The 23,890-nt window shown below is 41.2% G+C and overlaps 1 protein-coding gene across 1 annotated transcript in view; it reads left to right on the top strand.

Moving 5' to 3' along the window:
* Nucleotides 1-23,890, top strand: part of TTLL4 (tubulin tyrosine ligase like 4) — a 1,780,839-nt gene that overhangs the window by 784,384 nt on the left and 972,565 nt on the right. The window lies entirely within an intron of this gene.

Genomic DNA, 23,890 nt, shown 5'->3' with positions numbered 1-23,890 from the left:
TCACAGGTTGATCCAAGCAGAAAAGGCAACATCCAAAATGAAAGTTACAAACCATAATGATAGTCTGTGCTGTCTGTTTCCGTCTAGTTAAAATCCACGTCCCCCACCCCCGCTGCCCTCACCATCATGGCAGCCTTCTTGATCAAGAGATGACCGTGCCAAGGTGGCTGCTGCTCCTCTTTTTTGGGGTCCTTAGCCTCTGTTTCTCCCTTTGGAGGCTAGGTGTAGAATTTTGTATAGAAAGAGGGTGCAAACTCAGTTTGAGGTAATGCTAGTGAAGTAGGGGATTGTGGCCAGAGGAGGTGGAGCCCAGCAGGCTGAAATCTTTAGAAGCTGGCCATTATCTGATCTGAGTCGTTGCTAGCAAACCCACAGGTTGAACCAGACAGAAACCTACTACACGGATCTATTATGGTGAGTACATAACTTTCATTCATACAAAATGGTGATCATTAGATCTATAGTATAAAATGCCACAATACTGAACTTTGCTGGAAAGGTCTCATCTTTCTGGCCAGCTTTCTAAAGCACAGACTCCTCCTTCCTGAGATGTACACCTGCTGTAGGCATGTTCCAGCATGCTGGTATAAAAGATATTTTTGCACCATTTTCAGAACTTTCTTGTTACATTCATATATCACAAACATGTTTTCTGTGCCATCTGTTGCAGTCACTGAGGCTCAGGCAGAAAAGTACCCCACTTGTAATTGATTCGTCATTTATGATGGACCTTATGGATCTTACTTGTCCGTCTATGTAGTAGGAAATGCAGCTGTGGTTGCCTAATAATTTATGACTACCACACAAGTTGTTTATTTTGTCTGGGGGTGGAGCACAACATTAAGTCCTGTTAAGATGTTCTTCATCTCACATTGCTGCAGTCCTTACTTATGGGTAGTCCGCGGTCCTCGGTCGGCCCGAATACCAAAGTATTAGGCTGACGTTGGTCATGGGCGCCTAGAACTGACATCAGAGCGTCAGGGTATAAAGGCGCATGACCGACGTCATATCCTCAGTCTTTTTTGCCGCATGGTCCGATGCAGAAGCAGCGTTGCAAGTGCCGTTCGGCGTTCTGAAATTTTTCGGTTTCGGAGTTTCAGACCGATACCAAGTTGGGCTAAGTACCCCGTTGGGGAATATTTTTGTTTTTTCTTGCCTCAGTTACTTACCGCATGTCAGAAAAAGTGAATAATTGTATTTCTTGTGGGAAACAGATACCGCATAGGGATTACCACTCGCTTTGTATTCCTTGTTTGGGACCGAGCACGTCGTCGGGTGTCGGTTTTGTGCTAGGTTTAATAAGCGCACTATAAAACGGAGGTTAGATTGCGCTAGGTTAGTCTTTGGCAAGAGGTGTAATTATAACATGCCGTCGGATGTTCCGACGCCGGCTTCTACTAAGAAGCGCAAAGACAAATCTTTAAAGCCTAGGCAGGATGATTCGTCTGTTACGGACGCCGGATCTTTAGAAGCTACAGCTGAACAGCTGGATCCGGCTGAAGTTTCTGTTGAGTCCCAGGGGGAAACTTTGATTTTACAAGATGTGGCCTCAGGAGGCAGGTCAGGCTGAAGGGGGCCTCTCAGGTTACTATTCTCCCTTCTATGCCTAAGGTGGTTAGGCCTTCTGTTACTGTTCCTAAGGCTCCTTCTAAGGGCAGGTCTGTTTTGCCTTCCTCTGGTGTCAGTTCTGGTTCTTCAGGGTCTGTGCCTAAAAAGCACATGCTTAAAATGGCAGAGGATTTGATTACTTTAATTAGAGGTTCTATACCCCCTCCTGATAAGAGGCCCAGGATGGAGCCAGAGTTGGAAAGTTTGGAGCAGGCCTCAGATGATTCTGAGTCTTCTGCTGAAGACATTCAAGATTTCCCTCCTTATTCTGATTCTGATGCAGAGGATTCCACTCCTTCTGCTTCTCCTCCAGAGGATTTTTCATTTTCAGAAACTCTGCATTCCATGAGGGAGCATTTTAAGTGGGAAGGACAGGATTACTCTGATTCACGGAAGAGACTCAGGGAGTTCTTGTTTTTGCCACAGCATAGACCCTTAGCTATACCTCCGGTTTTGGATGGTGTTTCGGATGTTTTCTCGGAGGCTTCCCTTAATCCAGATTCTGTGCCTCCTGCTCCAGTTAAACCTGACAGGTATTATAGGGTGCCTGAGGCTCATAAATATCTGTATAAGAGTCCTAGGGCGGACCCAGAAACTATTAGTCAGAGGCCTAAGGGTGTTAGAGCCTCTGTTGTTAAGAATCCGGTTCCTCTGGATAAGGAAGCTAGAGCTTTGGATAGATGGGGTAAGAAAGTGTATATACCTCTTCTACTTTAGCGATGAGAGCTTTGAACTGCCAGTTTCATATGTTGAAGTATCAGAATTTCCTTCTTTCTCAGCTAAGATCTAAAATGGATGCTTTAGCAGAGGGCATAGAGTGTAGAGTGTAAAGAATTGCAGGATTTAGTGCATGTTTCTAAACAGGTGGCAAAGCACTCTTTGCAATGTGGTTTTGATGCTTTACAGGCTTCTTCTAGGGTGGCTGCAACTGGTTCAGTTATTCGTAGGCACGCCTGGCTTAAGGAACAGAATTTGTCTGAGCATGTTAAGTCTAGAATTCTGGATGCCCCTTTACAGTCTGAAGTTTTGTTTGGTCCTCCTGTGGAGTCAGTCTTAAAGAAAATGGAAGACAAGGCTAAGTCTATGCAGACTGTTAAAAATTTTTTGCAGGTACAACCTCCAAAGTTTAGTAGAAATTGGCCTACTAAGGGGTGGACGTACCCTTCTTCTGATTCTCAGTCTAGGGGTAGATCTAGGCGTGGTAGGGGCAGAGCTCAGAGTACCTTCAGGCAGAGACAATGGAGTTCGCCTGCTCAATCTGCTGGTGAAGGCAGGGGCCAGTCCTTTCGTAAACAGGCCCAATGACCTGCGTTTTCAGCTGCCAGATTCTTCCTGCCTGGCAGCTCCTTTGGGAGGAAAGTTGGCTCTTTTCAAACAAAATTGGCATTTAGTTACCCAGGACAAATGGGTATTGGACATTATAAACCGAGGTTACAAGTTCTATTTCCATACCATGCCTCCTTTCAAGGGCATGCCAGACGTCCCTCCTCGGCAAAGGATAGAGGCTCACAAACAAATTTCTTTACTTCTTCAAATGGGAGCTATACAGTCAGTTCCTCTGTCAGAAGTGGGCCTAGGATTTTATTCTCGCCTGTTTCTAGTTCCAAAGAAAGGGAACACGTGGAGACCAATTTTGGATTTATCTATCCTCAACACTTATCTGGACATTCCAAAGTTCAAGATGCTGACTTTACAACAGCTTTTACCTCTGTTGGGAAAAGATCACTGGATGGTTACTCTGGATCTCAAAGAGGCTTACCTTCATGTTCCTATCAGGCCCAGTTGCAGGAGGTACCTGCGTTTTCGGGCTGGAAATTTACATTATCAGTTCTCTGCATTGCCCTTTGGCTTATCTACTGCGCCCAGAGTGTTCACAAAGGTTCTGGCTCCAGTGATAGCCTTTTTCAGACTAAGAGGAATTCAGATTTATCCTTATTTGGACGATTGCCTGATTATTGCACAGGAAAAAGACGAACTTCTTCAACATCTACAGTATGTGATGGCAGTGTTAAGATGCCTAGGGTATTCTGTGAACGAAACAAAGTCCAGTCTAGTACCCTCTCAGGACATGTGCTTTCTGGGTGTGAGACTGAATACAGCTTCCCAGATGGCCTTTTTGACCCCGGACAAACAAAGAAGCCTTTCTCTTTATTTTCATCAAATGTCTCTACGGTCCAGGCTGACTGCAAGGACAGTCCTTCAAGCGTTGGGGTTCATGGCATCTTGTATTCTGGTGCATCCCAATGCCAAATTGCATATGAGGAAGCTTCAATGGTATCTCAAAAATGTATGGACACAGCACTGCCAAGATCTAGACACTGTCATTCAGATAATACCTTGCATTCAGAAGGAGTTTTTGTGGTGGGCTCAGGAATGTCACCTAAACAAGGGACTCTCTGTGACCCGACCAGAGGCGAGTCAGATTCTAACGACAGATGCCTCGGACAAGGCTTGGGGAGCACACCTCAATGGAAAATGGGTGCAAGACACGTGGCCTGTCAAACTCCAACATTTGCATATCAACTTGAAGGAAATGTTAGCAGTCCAGTTTGCATTGATGGCTTTCAAAGACTTACTTCACCCAGGGCAGGTGTTGATTCAAACAGACAACACTACTGTCATGTGGTACATCAACAAGCAAGGGGAACCCATTCTTACCCTCTTTGCAGACAAGCGATGATTTTGTGGGAAACTGCTCTCAATCTACACCTCAATCTTCAAGCAAGGTTTCTACCAGGAGCACAGAACTCCTTAGCAGATGTGTTGAGCAGACAAATAGTGGATCCTCACGAGTGGAAATTGGATCCTCATGTATTTCAAAATTGACAGTGTTATGGGGAACTCCAGACATAGATCTGTTCGCTTCTCCACTAAATTACCAGTTGCCAAAGTTTTGCACAAAAATGTTTCATCACACAGCTTTGAAGGTGGACGCTCTATCATTCAGTTGGAACAATCTGCATGTATATGCCTTTCCACCTCTGCCTCTTCTTCCCAAGGTACTTTTGAAGGCCAGACAAGACAAGCCAACCATGATTTTGATAGCACCGGATTGGCCTCGACAACACTGGTACCCACTACTGAGGAGTCTAGTACGAGAACCTCCATGGCCTCTGCCTTTGATTCCGCACCTTTTGTCACAGGAGGACAATCACTTCCTCAATGTCAAGATTCAGTCTCTGCATCTAACAGCCTGGCATATTCTGTTTTAGACTCTGGAGGGTCTCAGCTTCCACAACAAGTTTTGAATGTTATTTTGGAGGCCAGGAGGCCTAGTACCAGGAAAGTTTACGCTGATAAATGGAGGAGATTTTTATTTGGAGCAAAGGAAAGGACTTTGATGTCTCCAAACCTGATTTAAGTGTTGCTCTTCAATATCTTACTGAGTTATTGGACAAGGGTTTGTCTTTCTCCTCGATAAAGGTCCATGCTGCAGCCATTTCTGCTCACTATGATTGTGACCCTCCTTTATTCTCTCACCCTTTGTTTAAGCAATTTCTTAGAGGGGCAAAGAATATAAGACCCCCACGTAGAGCTCCTACTCCTGCTTGGGATCTCAATTTTGTGTTGGAAAAGCTTACTCTACAACCTTTTGAGCCTGCAGCTTCAGCCGAGTTAAAGTATTTGTCATGGAAAACTGCTTTTTTGTTGGCCATTACCTCTGCAAGAAGGGTTTCTGAATTACAGGCCCTCATGGCAGTGGAGCCTTTCCTGATTTTTCATAAGGATAGGGTATCTTTGCGTACTAATCCTTCCTTTATGCCTAAAGTGGTTTCTAGTGTGGCCTTAAACCAAACTATTCATTTGCCTACTTTTTATGCAAACCCCCAAAATAAAGGAGAGAAAATTTTGCATACTTTGGATATTCACAGGCAGTTGCGTTATTATTTGAGCAGAACCAAGGAGTTCAGACAGTCTCAGCAGTTGTTTGTTTCTTTTGCCTTGGGTTCACAGGGTAAACCTGTTTCAAAACAAATTATTTCTAAATGGATTGGGTTTTGTATTTCTTTCTGTTATTCCCATCATGGTAAGGAGATTCTGGCTGGAATCAGGCCTCATTCCACTAGGGCTACTGCTACTTCCACGGCCTTTCTAAGGGGGGTAGCTACAAAAGACATTTTGGAGGCAGCTACTTGGAGTTCAGTGCATACTTTTTCTAAGCATTACCACCTTCCTCTCTATTCTAAGTCTAGGGCTGGATTTGCCACTGCAATTTACAAGGCATTTTAGCAGCCCCTAATGCTTTATGATTTTTACCAACCTCCCTTTCCCGTTGCTTTGGGATTCTACCCATAAGTAAGGACTGCAGCAATGTGAGATGAAGAACATAGTACAGTTTTGTACCTACCATAAATGTAGTGTTCGAAGATCCACATTGCTGCAGTCCAATTTACCCTCCCTCCTTCCCCACTGTAGTTTAACAGGGTGCTATGCTTTAGGTGATGGTTGTTGTTGGGCATGTTTTTGGGAGGTATTCTGTTTTTGACTGGCCTTTCTTGTTTGGCCTTCTGACATCTGGGGCAAGAAAAGACTGAGGATATGACGTCGGTCATGCGCCTTTATACCCTGACGCTCTGCTGTCAGTTCTAGGCGCCCATGACCGACGTCAGCCTAATACTTTGGTATTCGGGCCGACCGAGGACCGCGGACTACCCATAAGTAAGGACTGCAGCAATGTGGATCTTCGAACATCTACATTTATGGTAGGTACAAAACTGTACTATTTAATTAGAGGCTGGTTAATGTTAAAAAGCTAGCCTCAATAACAGTAGGGCTGTTGTGCATGGAAAATGTAATTTTGAAGTTGTGTCTTGTCATTAACAACAAAAGACACAACACCTCATATTTTGCACTTGCTCTAATCATATTGACGCTGAGGTTACAAGGTTCATTTTATGTTGATCCAGCGAACCTACATTATTTACCATATAATATATGTTCAACAGAGATTAGCTGGTCATGTCTGCAATTTAGTCTTTAGATTTTTGTATGACGTTTTGAATTATATGTGTATACTCTTACTTGAATTTGTGCATCTAACATAAAAGCGATTAATGCTGCTATATTAGTTTTAAAGAAAGCTGTATCACTTTATTTTTGAGATATAACCTAGAATCTAGGCATTGCTTTGATGAGCTATTTCCAGCGAACTATTTTTGTTTTTCTCATCAGAAGCACAGTTAAGTGCCATCACTTGAATTTGGGTATCTAATATATGTTCAACTGAAGTGCCTTTATTTGAACTTGGGTATTTAATACATGTTCGACTGAAGTGTTTAACGTTAGTCCTGATAATTTTTAAGCTTTATATTTCCTAAAATGCAACTGAGTGCAGGGTTTGTACTGACATGTTATGCCTAGAGAAGTATTTTAGTCATCTATCCATTAACATTGAATGGTTTTATAAGCTTGAGATTGTTTGCTTGGCACAGCTACTCCTACTTGATACAAGCTTAATTGTAGACTTTTATTTTGTTTTATAAGGTTTTATTTAAAAAAAAAAACGCTTACTTGATGTCATCTTAAATAATCCATCTTAGCATAGCAGAGAGTGTTCAAATTTAGAATAAAAGTATGACATTCATATTTACATTTTTATTTATTATTATACAATTGATTTTAAGTAGTATATGTTGAGCTGATCATAGTCGACCAACATTCTACTCTGCATTTTATACACATTTTTTATATAGTTAATGTTGCTTTAAATATTTGAATGTGAGTTAAGCACAAGGGAAGTGATGTCACACAGACCTAAAGTGTATATATATATATATATATATATATATATATATATATATATATATATATATATATATATATATATGTATGTTAAAAGCTCTGTGATGTGTTTGGCCTGAGGTGAAAGCGCTTGCCAGTTTTTTGTCAAAGTGTTCATATTTACAAGATTATATCGTTGTGGTCCTTTCAAAAGTGTATTTTGGACAGCTGTTTCCATTTGTAATAAGGTGAAGACCGAACTTCAACACATAATAGCTTGTGTTGTTTAACTGTGGAACAAGTTTCTGTTTGGTGAGGTGAAAACCGACCTGTTAACTCAAAAATTTACTGGGATCTAAACAGCCGGTGTGTTTCGCTGACTATTTTACAGCAAACCGTTTGCAGAAGGCATGAAACTCTAACAGCTGCTATCTTAACAGACAGTAATTGTCCAACATAAACTTGCTTTTGGCTATCAATTTGGATGGTTACCATCAATCATCTGAGGCGTTTATTCCAATTCGCTTTCCACTAACTGTAAGTAAAAAACTGAAACTGGAATAGTGACTGTTGCTCTGCCAAGGTGTCTTGCCATTTTTTAACTAACAAATTTAAAATTATGTTCCACCCCTAACTTTTCTGTATGCCTATACAAGGCATTATTCACATCCTTTTTCCTTATACTGTATAGGTGATCGTAAATTTGCCTCTTGCCTATATAGTATCCAGGGCATATTTTACATTTTGCCATATATATTACAAAATTTGTGTTACAATTACCTGTTTTAAACTTAATTTTAGTCTTTGTATTTCCAAGTACAATCTCTTTTTCTTCCATTATAACTCCACATTGGTTGCAATTTCTACACTTTGTAGTTGCCTTATTAGAGGGGTCTGTGTTACTCAATGGGAGGGTGGCCTAATGGTTAAGGTGTTTGCCTTACAAACACAAGGTGCAGGGTTTGAGTCTCACAAGGGATAATTGGCTAGGCTTAAAATGGCTCGCAAGGGCAGTTAGCTTAGTACTAACCTATGAACTATATATGTTGTTTTCCCCTTTCTCTAACATCCTCTTTAAATTCTTTCCCATTTTATATACAAAGTGAGGTCTGTCTCCTATTAATCCAACCAAATTATCATCCACCATAAGTAACCTCCAATGACTCTCCATAATTTGCTTAATATATAATGTACATAAGGGCTATATTCTAACACACATGCTCGTTGATATTTTGCTGTGTTTACTTTTAAATTAGTACTGTCTCCACAGCCTCTACCTCCATTATAACTCCCTAATAGTGGAGTGTACTTTTTACCCCACTGCTGAATTACATATTGTTTCACATCCCTCATCTTCTCTTGTCATATCCCCTTTCTTCAAATAGCCCTGTTATATGTTCCATTTCATGTATCATTTCATGTGTTGATGTCATACAGGCTACCCTTATGCACTGCCTTTTATATATATTATACAATAATTTTTTAGGATAATTACTTGTATATTGTAAATAATCATTGGAGCATGTGTTTTTCCTATATATGCAAGATTTGAAACCTTGAAAATTGAATGTATTCAAATATGATATACCATTGGTACTAACGGAATGTGTGAATTTTAAAAATTCACTACTTGAATTCAAAAAAGAAATAAATGTTTCCAATTCATTCATATCACCATCCCACAAAATATAAATGTCGTCTAAGAACCACGTATAATGGGTCACATGTTTAAACATGTCATTGGGGAACAAAACAGTTTCCTCCCAATCCAACATAACTAGATTTGCAAATATTGGTGCGCACGCGGAACCCATTGCTACACCTTTCTTTTGTCTCTAATATTCCCCTTCGTAATAAATATAGTTATGTTCAAGTACCATGGACATACAATCCATAATCAGACATGTCTTGTCCCAATCAATATTAATGTGTTTCCTTATACTTTTGCAAAATGAATCTAGTCCCAAGTTCTTTGGAATACAAGAAAACAAGTCAATAACATCTATTGTTACATATGTAAGTTTACTATAATCTTCTTGTGTAGGGTAGTTGCCCAAAAAGTCCCAGGAGTCCTTAATTAGATGAGGGATGTGATTATAGATGTCCTTCAACCACGTATCTACAGCTACACTAAGTGGAAAGGTTTTTGCCTGACTCACTGAAACAAATGGGTCTAAATGGTGGATTTATTATATTTTTATGTATCTTGGGTATTCCCACTAGTGTAGCTAATACAGGATGTTGCACTTTAAAAAAAAAAAAAAATCATGCACCTCTGTATTAATCAGATTGTCTATCCAAAATTCCTCAATATACGAGTTTATACATTGGTATGCTATATTGATCTCGTTCAAGGAAACCGAATGGTAGTTCCCTATTTGTCAGTATAGCAAACATTTTGTTACAATATTCCATCTGGTCATATATAACCACACCACCCCCTTTGTCCGGTTTCATAACACGGATGTTATAGTCTCCCTTTAGACTTTTTAATGCTTCCCTTTCTTCTAATGTTAAATTGTCCTTTAATGTGTTCATTTTAATTCTATTTTTAAGTTTGTATATGTCCTTAGATACTTGTTTTTCATACATTTCAACCCTAGGGTTCATAGGTGGAACAAATGTGCTTTTTTTCTTTAGTTTGTTTTTTCTAATGTTAACTTTGTTTAAACTTTCACTATTCTTGTCCTGAAACATAAGACAAATTAATTTTCCTTGTAAATAATTTAATTTCACTTAAATAGTCTACTAGTCTATATTGTGGAGTTGGTATATATTTCATACCCTTGGACAAAAGTTCAAAATGTACTCTATTTACAGTAAAATTGGAATAATTATAAATTTTAAAATTGTTGTAACTACAAGTCACCCCATCTACAGTTATGTCGTCATTAATGACTGTTTCATGTCCACTGGTAATTATTGATGGTATTTGTTCCTCTACCTGTTTATGTATGTACCTTTCTGATACTGTGTTGAGTGGTAATTCCCTCTGTCTATCTTTGGTTTCTTTTTCCAATATTGTGGGTTCCACCCTCTCTGAAAATTCTGTCTGTAGTTCGTATTGTCTAGGTGTCCATCGTTTCTCTCATACTCATTTCTATAATCTCCTCTGTTACTAACTTCATATTTTTTACTTTGATTACTGTATTCATTTCCTAATGTCCTTCAAGAATGCAACTGCAGTCATAACATATGGGGTTGTCCTGCCTCAGGCAGCCCTCGGTCGGCCGGATTCCAAAGTCTGGGTCCGACGTCGGCTGATTTCGCATTTCTCTCCGACGTCAGAGCGGCTGGAGTATATAAGCATCAGCCGACGCCATCTTCTTCAGTCTTTCTTGCTGCGCGGTGCCCGAAGCAGAAGCAGTTCGCAAGTGCCGGTCGGTCAGCTCCTGTATTCTTCGAATCCGAAGTCATCAAAAAAAGCTAAGTACCCCGTTGGGGACCTTTTCTTGCCTCAGCCGATGTCAGAAATTACTGAAAAAGTAAATAATTGTTTGTCTTGTGGTAAACAAATACCTCATAAGGATTTCCACTCTTATTGCCTACCTTGTCTTGGCCCAGACCACGGCGTCTCAGCCTGTGCCGCCTGTGCTCGCTTCAATAAGCGCACTCACAGGCGCCGGGCGGAGTTCGCTGAAGACTTTTTCGGCGAAAAATACGATTATACGATACAGTCGGAACTACCGACATCGCAGACTCCTAAGAAACGAAAAGACCAGGACCGACATCCTCGGCCCGCGTCTTCCTCCGACACCACGCCAAAACCTACCGCGAGTGCTCCGGTTCCCTCTGAGGCGGTTATTTCACCGCTCCGAACCGAAGACACCACGTTACCGATACCTCCGATCCCGGAGACCACACCGCCAGTTATTGATTTTCCTCCGGATACTGAAACCGAGGAAATGCCCGAGACCATTGCTGTGGATAAGGTCATCCTGCACGTGGAGCTGCTAGGCCTCCCATGTCCATGTCTATCAAGGCCTACACACGTGCTAAGGCAGCCAGCAAGACCAAGCACCTTACTGCTAAAGCCTTACCTCAGCCTACTCCTGAAGCACAAAGCATGACTATGGCCGCAGACTTAATTTCCATGATCAGAGGTTCCCAGGCCCATCCTGAGAGAGGATCCCAGCCTCCTCCTGATAAGAGGCCCAGGGTTGAACCCTCTGACCCTCTCCCTTCTGATGTAGATTCTGAGGACTCTGTTCACTCAGATAGCCAGGAAGAGCCCTTCCAGACCTATGAGGACTCAGATGCAGAGGACTCCATCCCCTCGGCCTCCCCTCCTGAGGATATTTCTTTTGGGGAAGTTCTGCATTCCATGAGGGAACATTTTAAGTGGCAAGGCCAGGAATATTCTGATTCCAGAAAGCGCCTTCGAACCTTCCTTAAAAAGCCCCAACACAGGCTCTTAGCTATACCTCCTGTGCTTGATGTTTTGGATGATCTATACTCTGACTCCAGTGTTACCCCTGATACTCTCCCTCCTGCTCCTGCCAAGCCTGACAGATACTATAGGGTCCCAGAAACACATTCTCATTTCTTTAAGGCCCATGCTGTTGATTTAGAAACAATTTCACAGGGACCTAAAGGAGTTTCAGCTACCACCTCCAAAAATCCTTTGCCTTCCAACAGAGAAGCTAGGTCATTAGAGAGATGGGGGAAGAAGGTTTACACCTCCACTACCTTATCTATGAGAGCTCTCAATTGTCTCTTTCATATGTTTCAATATCAGGATTACCTGTTAGATGATTTACAGAAAACTTTGGCCTCTCCTGAACCTTTAGATAGGAAGTCTTTACAGGAGGCTGTACATAATTCTCAGCAAGTGAGCAATCACTTTCTTCAGTGTGGATATGATGCATTGGAAGCTTCATGTAGGGCAGCTATGACAGGGGCGGTCATTCGTAGACATGCATGGTTAAAAGAACAACCTCTACCAGATCATGTTAAGGCAAAACTTCTTGATGCACCCTTGGAAAAGAACAAGCTTTTTGGTGCTAATGCTAAGGATGTGTTAAAGTCCATTGAGGAAAAAGCCAAGTCAGTTCAGACAGTTAAAGATTTCCTCCAGGTTCAACCACCCAGATTCAGCAGGAATTTGGCCTTCTAAAAACTGGTCCTTTCCTAATCCTGAAAGATTTCAAAGGGGCAAAAACAGGCGTGGCCGAGGAAGAGGACAATACAGAGGTTCCTACAGGGGACGACAATGGCAAGCAGCAAACCAAATAAGTGACACAGGGGTTTCTCCTGCCCCACAGGGACAATCCCAATGACTTTCCTCTACTTCCGCTGACCAAGGAGCAAACAGAAGCTCCTTTGGGTGGAAAATTATCTCTGTTTTCAGACAATTGGCACAGATTGACAAAGGACAAATGGATTTTGGACATTATAGACCAAGGTTACAGGTTCCACTTTCATACCTTGCCAAGAAAACAAGGCATGCCAAACCTACCACAGAACCAGAGGGCAGAGACTATCAAGCAAATTTCTCTGCTTACTCCGATCAAAGCAATAGAAAAAGTTCCACAAGAACAAGGCCAGGGATTTTATTCAAGACGGTTCCTTGTCCCAAGAAAAGAAACTCAATGGAGACCAATACTGGATTTGTCCGCATTAAACACCTTTCTCATAGTACCAAAGTTCAAAATGCTGACTCTGCAGCAACTCCTTCCCATGCTGGGCACGGGGTCTTGGCTGATTACTCTGGACCTCAAGGAGGCATACCTGCATGTCCCTATCAGACACAGCTGCAGAAGATACCTCAGATTTCTTGCAGGGCCAGAGCACTATCAATTCTTAGCATTGCCATTTGGCTTATCTACTGCGCCCAGAGTATTCACGAAATGCCTGGCTTCAGTAATTGCTCATTGCAGGCTCCAGGGGATCCAAATTTACCCGTACCTGGACGACTGCCTCATACAAGCGGACGACAAACTGATTTTGACAAAAAACTTGAATTATGTCATAAAATTGCTACAGGCTCTGGGATACACAGTCAACTTCCAAAAGTCAAAACTTCAGCCATCCCAGCAAATAACCTTCTTAGGAGCCAAACTAGACACAGCCTCTCAAATGGCTTACCTGACAGAAGACAAGCAAAAGAAGTTAACGCATTATTTCAAAGGTTTGGCAAAGCTCACCCAGATGACTGCAAGGAGATTCCTACAGGCCCTGGGTTACATGGCATCCTGCATTCTACTGGTTCCATTAGCAAGACTACACATGAGAAAGCTTCAATGGTACCTAAAAAGCTTATGGTCTCAACACAGCAACAACCTAGAGACAACCATTCCGCTCATTCCATGCCTACAAAAGGAATTTCTATGGTGGGCCTCGGCAAGCCAGGCAAACACAGGTATGTCATTCAAAAAACCTCAGATAACACAGACCATGACCACAGACGCCTCAGACCTAGGATGGGGGGGCGCACATGGAGGGCAGATGTATTCAAGGACTATGGTCTCCAAAGGAAACACATCTGCATATCAACCAAAAAGAAATGCTGGCAGTAATGCATGCCATCGAGGCCTTTCGACAACAACTTCAGCAAGGCCACCTGCTAATACGGACAGACAACACCACTGTGATGTGGTACATAAACAAGCAGGGGGGCACCCATTCTTACCCCCTTTGCAGACTGACAATGAATCTTTGGGAAAAATCACTGAGCCTAAACATACAGTTGCAATCCCAGTTTGTTCCAGGCAAAGACAATGTGCTGGCGGACAACCTAAGCAGGAATTTCCTGGACCCCCACGAGTGGAGGTTACATCCAGCAATCTTCATACGACTCACCTCGACATGGGGCAGGCCAGAAGTAGACCTATTTGCCTCCCACCTCAATCATCATCTACAAAAGTTCTGTTCAAGGACATATCATCCACAAGCATGGAAAATAGATGCTCTCTCATTCAACTGGAACTTCCTAAAAATCTATGCATTCCCACCTCTGCCACTGATGACCACAGTATTACTAAAGATCAAAGCAGAGAAGCCCAAGGGGATCCTAATAGCTCCAGACTGGCCAAGACAACACTGGTACCCACTACTTCGGAGCATATGTCACAACAAAAAGTGGGCCCTTCCCCAATGGCCCCAACTTTTGACTCAACACAACTTCAAGACAGTACATCCCAACATTCAGACGCTGCAGCTAACAGCTTGGGAGATCCCATGAATAACCTCAATCTATCTCTCTCTAAGGAAGCTCAGCGGATACTAACAGAAGCCCGAAGACCATCCACCAGAAAGGTTTACTCAGCAAAATGGAAGAGATTCAGCATTTGGAATACCAGCAAGGGTCATGATGCATCATTATTGAACATCCCACTCATTCTGGAATATTTGGCAGATATGCTACAGAATGGACTCTCATATTCTTCCATAAAAATACATGCTTCAGCTATTTCAGCTAGATACAACACTGATCCACCTGTGTTTTCACATCCTTTGTTAAGGCAATTCCTTAGGGGAATCAATAATATAAAGCCACCAAGAAAGGCTCCAGTACCAGCTTGGGACCTCAACTTTGTCCTAGAAAAACTGACTCTACCCCCCTTTGAGCCAGCAGCTTCTGTGGACTTACAATTTCTCTCATGGAAGACAGCTTTCCTGTTGGCAATTACCTCAGCAAGAAGGGTTTCGGAATTACAGGCCCTGATGGCAATACCACCGTTCATAACCTTTCACAGAGACAGGGTCTCCTTACGAACCAACCCTACCTTCCTGCCAAAAGTGGTATCTAGGGTTTCTTTAAATCAAGCAATTCACCTGCCTACTTTCTTTCCCAATCCTGAGAACAAAGGGGAAAGACTGTTGCATACCTTGGACATTCACAGACAACTTCGTTACTACCTGGACAGAACCAAGACCAGTAGGAAGTCTAATCAGCTTTTTGTAGCTTACGCCCCTGCAGTACAAGGAAAAGCAATTTCCAAACAGACTATTTCAAAATGGATTGGGCATTGCATCAGATTCTGTTATTCCTTCCATGGAAAGTGTGTACCAGCCAATGTCAGACCACACTCCACCACTACAGCATTCTTAAGAGGGGTGCCTACAAAAGACATTCTAGAAGCTGCTACATGGAGCTCCATGCATACATTCTCCAAACACTACAACCTCCCTTTATATTCCAGATCCAGAGCAGGCTTTGCTTCGGCAGTCCTGCAGGGATTGATAGCTACACCATCCTTTTCCTAGAGCATACCACCTCCCCCAGCTAAGCTATGGTATTCAACCCATATGTTATGACTGCAGTTGCATTCTTGAAGGACATAGTACAGTTTTGTACCTACCATAAATGTAGATGTGCGATAGATATGCAACTGCAGTCAGGTTTTCCCTCCCTCCTTCCCCTCTATGTCTTGGGTCCACTCCTATCCCTATTATCCTTAGCTGGGGATATCTGTTATGGTGTATCTGTTTATTGCTTATTTATTGTCTGGAAACCTATTTTGTCTTCCAATTTGATTACAGCCTTCATTGGAGGGCACCTGGCATCTGGGGCAAGAAACACTGAAGAAGATGGCGTCGGCTGATGCTTATATACTCCAGCCGCTCTGACGTCGGAGTGAAATGCGACATCAGCCGACGTCGGACCCAGACTTTGGAATCCGGCCGACCGAGGGCTGCCTGAGGCAGGACAACCCCATATGTTATGAGTGCAGTTGCATATCTATCGGACATCTACATTTATGGTAGGTACTTTTCTCTTTCTGTATCTCTCTATGTATACGCTCTGTTCTCTTTGTACTGAACCATATCTCTAGTTAATTTTTTACAGTTTTTTATATCCTCTTTTTTTCATATCCTATCCGTGTTTTCTTATCAATCACCTGAAATTGTTTATTATATAAATTTTCCCATTGTTTGAACAACAAGTCTCTAACTATTCCGAGATTTAACTCCTCTACTTCTTTCATTAGTTGGGATAATTTTTCATCATTAAATCTGATCAAGAAATTCATATATTTAAAACCAAATTCGTTGAATAACTGATTAAATTCATTTATACAAGTGTTGTTTAGTTCTAACCCCATAGGCTGTTTAAAAAAACGAAGACCCATAGGTACAATTTTTAATATCATACACTTGTGCAAATAAGCATTATCCAGCTTAATACTATTAATAACACTCAGTTTTTTCCCCAGCTTGTAAATATTGTCTCTCAACATGCAATTGTTGATACCCTTAATATTTCTCTGTTGTTCTCCTTGTTCATAATTATCAAAGTCACAATTGTAAGAAAAAAAGTTCTGTAACTGTTCATTGTTGTTAACTGAACTGTTAGTGATTGTATCTACTCGTACAGTTGTACTCTTGGGTATATTATCAGGTGGAAATAATGGAACAGTACCTTTAATTTTATTCGTGGTTTTCCCCACTACATTAGAGTATGTTTTTCTGGTATTGTTGTTTTAGGTTTAGTTCCTATGCATTGAACTTCCCCTTCGCCATCATAGTCATACATAGAAAAATCAAATGTGAATCCTGTAGAATTCAAATTGAAACTGTCACGTAATTGGCGTGGTAATCGTAGATGCGGTAAATCTATGTCACCCATCCTTTTAATACCTATTGCGTCTTTTATTTGCCCCTTAGAAGTGTCAGTGCTTGCTGACGCAACATTACCTTTAGGTATATCAAGCCATACATCCCGGAATGGATACATTCATTTCACACAATAGTGAAGGTTTCAAATCTTGCATATATAGGAAAAGCACATTCTCCAATGACTATTTACAATATACAAGTAATTATCCTAAAAAATTATTGTATAATATATATAAAGGGCAGTGCATAAGGGTAGCCCGTATGACATCAAGACATGATGAAATGATACATGAAATGGAATATATAACAGGGCTATTTGAAGAAAGGGGATATAACAAGAGAATGATGAGGGATGTGAAACAATATGTAATTCAGCAGTGGGGTAAAAAATACACTCCACTATTAGGGAGTTATAATGGAGGTAGAGGTTGTGGAGATGGTACTAATTTAAAAGTAAACGCAGCAAAATATCAATGAGCATGTGTGTTAGACTATAGCCCTTATGTACATTATATTAAGCAAATTATGGAGAGTCATTGGAGGTTACTTATGGTGGATGATAATTTGGTTGGATTAATAGGAGGCAGACCTCACTTTGTATATAAAATGGGAAAGAATTTAAAGAGGATGTTAGAGAAAGGGGAGAACAGCATATATAGTAACACAGACCCCTCTAATAAGGCAACTACAAAGTGTGGAAATTGCAACCAATGTGGAGTTATAATAGAAGAAAAAGAGATTGTACTTGGAAATGCAAATAATGCTAAAATTAAGTTTAAAACAGGTAATTGTAACACAAATTTTGTAATCTATATGGCAAAATGTAAAATATGCCCTGGATACTATATAGGTAAGACTGAGAGAGCTTTTAAAAGGCGAATTTACGATCACCTATACAGTATAAGGAAAAAGGATGTGAATAATGCCTTGTATAGGCATATAGAAAAGTTAGGGGCGGAACATAATTTTAAATTTGCCATATTGGAACATATTAAATACAATCCTAAAGGAGGCAACAGAAAAGATTTTCTAAGTTATAGAGAAGTATGGTGGCAACTTCTTACAGATGTTTCGAATACACCAGGATTGAATGACAACATTTCAGTCAAACCTATATTGGTATATAGAACATCAAGAATATAAGAAATGTGGCTTGGGATATTCAATTCTAACACATATTGTACAAGTTTAGCATTAGGAAGATGGTTCAAAATTTAGTGAACTGGAAGAAATAGTCATAGGAAGTTCGTAGAATAAAGTAGTTGGCGCATTATTATTATAATAAAATAGTTGATGTAAGGTTTATTTTTACATAAAGCAGAGAATAGTAGCCCCTAAGAAGTCATTACATTAAGGTATACACATCCGAATGTGGTTGTTGTATAAGAAACAGTGCATAAATGTTTTTTTAATTAATATATTATTACAAATAATATATTTTATTTATACATTTTTTATACATATGTTTTTAATCATTGATTTATTGTAAAGTAATGAAATAGTGGAATACAAAGATTTAATATTGTGTGGATGTAACAACAACAGGATGCTCACTGTTATATTTAAATAATGGCGCAATGTGACTTTAAGGGCTGTCACTAACTTTTGGCACCAAAAAAGTTATTTAAACACTGTAGCACCTGAATACCTTAGTTCTGAGGAAGCCTACATTATGTAGGTGAAAGCGCTTAACTCTTTGTTTAACTTTAAGGTTTTATCTTGGAAGTATATTTACTGATGTATTAGTCTGGAATTATTTTTAAACTTTTTTCATCTCAGCGAGTTGTTTTATAATAAACATTGTTTATCTGGAGCCTGCACTGCGTTTCCTCTGTATTTTTTGTTTTACAGAGAAGATAGCGTAGTAGTAGCACTCAACGGAATTTTTTATTCAGTTCAAGCCATCAGTGAAATATAAGTGAGCTTAAGACCCTGTCTACCATTGGAATCAAATTTTCTACCCTTCAATGTACATTCTTTAGGAACCAGTGAGGTGGTAAGAAATGTGGTTCCAGAAATATTAGGGGCCTTTCAGGACTAGTACTGGGGCATTTCCTTCATAGGCAGAGGTTTCAGTGACAGACGTCACCCCAGTGGCTGAGGGATCCATAAAACTAGGTCTTCTGAGACTCCTCCTGTGGTGGGCCCCCTATCAGTGCTCCTGAAACATTGTCCAGCTGTGCACCTCTGAAGGCAGTTGGTCATTTTTACTTGGACCTGGAAGCCTGGACAGATATAAAAAAAAAAAATTCATGGGTACCGAGAATTATATCCAGAGGTTACTACATACCCTTTTCCCTTCTACCTCATGTCTGAAGACAGCAACTCCCAGACATTCCACCCAGTCAGAGGGGAATACACAGCTCAAGAAATTCTAATGCTGCTACAAAAGTCATCCAGGAGGTCCCACCCATATAGATAGAATTCGGAACTTACTCCCACTTCTTTTTAGTGTCAAAGAAAACAGGGGACCTGAGACCAATTTTTGATCTAAGCACTTTGAACCAGTGTATATAGAAGTCAAAGTTCCAAATGGTTATGGTTTAGTCCATCCTGCCTGTTCTGCTCAAGGATGAGTGGATGTCCTCTGTAGATCTCCAGGACCATGCTATCTCATCAAAATAAACAGGTGCTCCAGGTGAGAACCAATCACTACCAATTCAAACACTGCCCTTTTGACTCACCACAGCCTCCAGGGTGTTCAGATGCTTGGCAGTCGTGACAGCTCACTCAAGACTCAAAGGATACCAGTTTCCCCTCTCTTGACGATTGGCTCCCCACCGCCCCAACCAAGCATCAACTTCTACAAGCCAGGGATTACTTGCTTCAGATCTCCAAGTCCTTGGGCATTTCAATAAACCATGGCAAAACTCCTGTACAGACTGTGGAATTTATAGGAACTCAGCTGAATACTACAACTCAAGTGGCATCATTATCTCATCATCGTATCAAATCATTGAGAAATTTGGTGTGAGCCATATTGTCACGCCCATCCCATCTAGCAAAATTAGTGCTTCAAGCTCTTGGGTCCATTTCAGCTGAATTCTTCTAGTTCAAGTAGCAGATTTTTTTTTTATGTAAATCCTTCAATGGACATCGGTGGTACATTAGTCTATTCTTTACCGGCCTCTCTCATTTCCCATAACACTCACTCCAGGCTGCAAATGTCAGGTTGACTGGTGGATCCAGACAACCTCTTTCTGGGCAGGCTGTTCTCCTTTCCTTCCTTAATCACCATAGTGACCATGGATGCTTCCCAACTTGAGGGCGTTTATTGGGAAAGATGGTCCAAGGCATGTGGGTCCCCCTCAGAGACCAAGTTGCATATCAATGTCCTAGAGATGAGAGCAGTCATTCCAACATTGCAAGGTTTTCAGAATGTTCTCCCTCTAGGGACTAAATTCATAGAGACATGTCAGTAGTCTGGTACGTCACCAGACGGTGGAACCCCATCCAACCCATTGTGCCGAAAGGCCATGAGGGTCTGGGAATGGGCGATCTCTTCAGGCAACTTTTCATTGCAACACACATACCAGGGAAAACCAGCGCTCTGGCAGACAAACTCAGCAGGTTCATTTTGATTCCTCATGAGTGGTCCCTCAATTAAACAGTAACAAATATGATCTTCAGCCACTGGGGCCAGCCTTGTTGTGGCCTGTTTGCCTCACCCCTCAACAACAAGTGCAGAAAGTACTTTGCTCTGATCCCTCTTTGCGGGAGTCACTGAGGGATGCTGTGATACACGATTAGCCCCTGCATCTCCTTTGTGGCTATCCCCCTCTTCCTCTGATTCTGAAGTTCGCACAGAAAGCAAGTAGGCTGAAGAGATTAGTCATCCTCATTGCCCCCTTTTGGCCTTGACAAGTATGGTTTGCCGCCTTCTGGTCTCACTTGAAATATCCTCCATTGATACTGGAGCCCACTCAGGATTTCCTATGTTATCCATCAGGAATTCAGCAACCCAGCTGCCACACCCTCAAACTGACTGCATGTTTTTTCCACTTCCAGTGATAAGACTGTCCAGCAAAAGCTCACTTCCCCAGTTTGTGACATTAACTTGGCCTCCCAGAAGGCTTCCACCAATAAAGTCTACAGAAGCAAGTAGAAAGATTCTCTATATGGGCTTCCAAGTAGAATATTGACCCTTTTTCAGCTCCTACTTTGTCCATTCTTTTTCTCACTACTCTTTTTAAGGAAGGTGCTAGTTTTTCTATTAAAGTTCAGTTGGCAGCTATTTCCAACTTCCACTCTGGAAACAAATCTCTCTCTGGCATCTTCCAGAGTATGTAAAGCTTTCCTGAAGGGAGTTTTCCTACTTAGACCTCCAGTAAAGGATCCTTGGGATATGATGCTGATCCTTCAGGGTTTAACTCAGAAACCCTTTGAACCAGCAGACAAATGTGATATGAAGTTTCTTTCTTGGAAAACAATCTTTTTAGTAGCCATCACTTCAGCAAAAAGAATTTGAACGCCAGATGCTATCAGCTAGGTCTGCTTGCATCGTTTTCCATACGAATAGGGTGTCACTTCAAACTAACCCTTCTTTCTGCCTAAAGTGGTTATGGAGACCAACATTAACCAGTCCATACAATTACCAGTTTTAAGGCCAAATATGTCCTGTACCTTAATGTCCACAGACAATTACGTTTTTATCTCCACAGAACAAAGACCTACAGGAAGTCACACCAGCTGTTTCCTTTTCCCCTAATTGCTTGTGTCAGGCTGTTTCCAAAATTACTTTAGCCAAGTGGCTTTCTGATTATATTTCATTGATTTATTCTTAAAAAGGTTTGTAGTTACCTCATCCTCCTAGAGCTCATTCCACTAGATCTAGGACTACATCTGCTTCTTCCTCAAGAATTTCCATTGATGACATCTGCGCTGCAGCCACTTGGTCAAACACTCGTACCTTTGTTACACATTGCAAGTTAGACACTCGTACCTTTGTTACAAATTGCAAGTTAGACATTGTCTCTAGAAGCAGGGCTTTATTTGGTTAGACAGGGCTCCAGCATGTCCTTCCTTGAGGGCCTCCTTAGAATTACGTAGCTGGAGACTGTGACCCATTCATGAGGAAGAATGAAGAAGACAACATCAGATTTAGAAGTTATGCATTTACCATAACTTGGCATCTGTGTTGTCCATTTTCATTCTTCCTTGCCTTCCCTCTCGGCCATCCCCCGGCCCTTGAACTCCTAGAAGGATCTTTGGATGATATTGGGACCCTCGGGTTCCTGGTTTGAACCTCAGTATTTTTCTTTTGTCTGTTCTGTCTCTACCACAGTGGGCAGTAAAGCAGCAAACTCAATCTGAGGAGATGTGGGTGGGATAGAGTATTATGGGTAGAGAGAAGAGCTCGAAATTCAGATCTAAAGTCTTGTATATGTGGCCAGGTCTTCTTCAATGATTGGATCCTAGACCCATTCGTGAGGAAGAATGAAAACTGAAGACATTGATGCCAAGTTATGGTAAGTACATAATTTCTGATTTTCTTTCTCATAGTGGAGTTGAGCATTCAGTTGGTTATTGCTGTCCACATGGTGGGCCCAGGAAGTTTTGGCATTGGTTATTCACATACAGGGCTCATGAGGTTATGGCATCTTGAGTGAAGATATAAAGCATAGCAACATGTTTCACCCTTCTGGGTCTCATAGTGATGAGTCTTCATCACTATCCTGTTCTCTCATCTCAGGTAATAGTCCTTCATTGGACTTTCAAATGTCAGTGGCAGCTGTCCTCATGCCTTTGTGCGCCTTCTGATGTCAGACCATTTTACTGGGCTGTATTTTGGACTGTCCCACCAGTTTTTCTGGTGTCTATATTACATCATCGAACGCTTAAAAAAGTGAACAATGAATAAAGTTTACAATCTCGAAAGCTCAGAACAAAGATTATTTTCCAAGAGAAAAAAAATTGCTGTTCCAAAAAAAAAAAAAAAATTGAAATAATACATAAAGTGGGGGGCTTCGCCCTACACCCCCCTACTTAAATATACCAACTCCAAGATTGCACTACAGTGTCGAAAATGGCAACGCAATGGAAGCGGCCAAGCAAATTCTTTCCCTGGGAAAGAATTTGCTTAAAAGCTTTTTTGCTATTTTGCCTTCTCGTTGTATTAAGTTCAACCAAGACGCATTTGATGTAATGTATCTTCAGTCATCTAGTAAGAACCCTTTTTCTGGTTTAGCTCTTTACATGTACTTGGAGCAGATTCTTTGTTGGTGGGTTGAAGAGCCTGTGTGACTTCTTCCCTGGTTTAGGGCATATTAATATCCCAGGAAGGAAGGAGGGTTTATACACACAACAGCTTGGGTTGAGACCATTTTTCTTCAACCTCAAAACTGTGAAGAGAGTCAAGACCAGAGTCTTTCCTGCTCCCATGCAGATAGATCAAGCCATGATGTGATGAGCAGTTTGAGTAACAAGCACTTGTGCATCACCTCCCCAAAAATATATACATCTGGCAGTTTACCACAGGCATGGATCATCTTTCTTTGACACACACACACACACACACACACACACACACACACACACACACACACACACACACACACACACACGTACACTTTCATCTCTTGGGTAAGTAAATAAGGTAGTCAACTCCTTCATAGTTCTGCCCTTGACTATCACTGAGAAGAATGAGTAATTATTAAAATATTACATGACTGAAACACCCTGGAGACTTGAATTGCTGCCATTGTGGAGTATATTGCCCCAGATGTGTTTAGTTTAGCAGTAGTTGGAGGAGTTGGCATTGCATGCATTTTCTGTTAAGTAAAAAGGTGGTACAGTTATTTATGTTGGTAATCATGTAGGCTGCCTGGTGTTTCTTGGAAGACTGGAGAGAGAGAAGAATGCCAGCTAATTAGCACCTCTTGATGCAAATCCCATAGCTAAATTTTTGTTGCAAGGCGATTTTAAAGATTCATAGTTAATGTAAGTACCATGCATAACTGTTAGCTTCATAATTTGATAAATTAACTTATTGCTAGTTTCA

Source organism: Protopterus annectens, chromosome 6.part0, assembly GCF_019279795.1.
Source record: "Protopterus annectens isolate FY-2018-M chromosome 6.part0, PAN1.0, whole genome shotgun sequence".
Lineage (NCBI taxonomy): Eukaryota > Metazoa > Chordata > Ceratodontiformes > Protopteridae > Protopterus > Protopterus annectens.
This window is presented reverse-complemented; position numbering and strand designations above follow the sequence as displayed.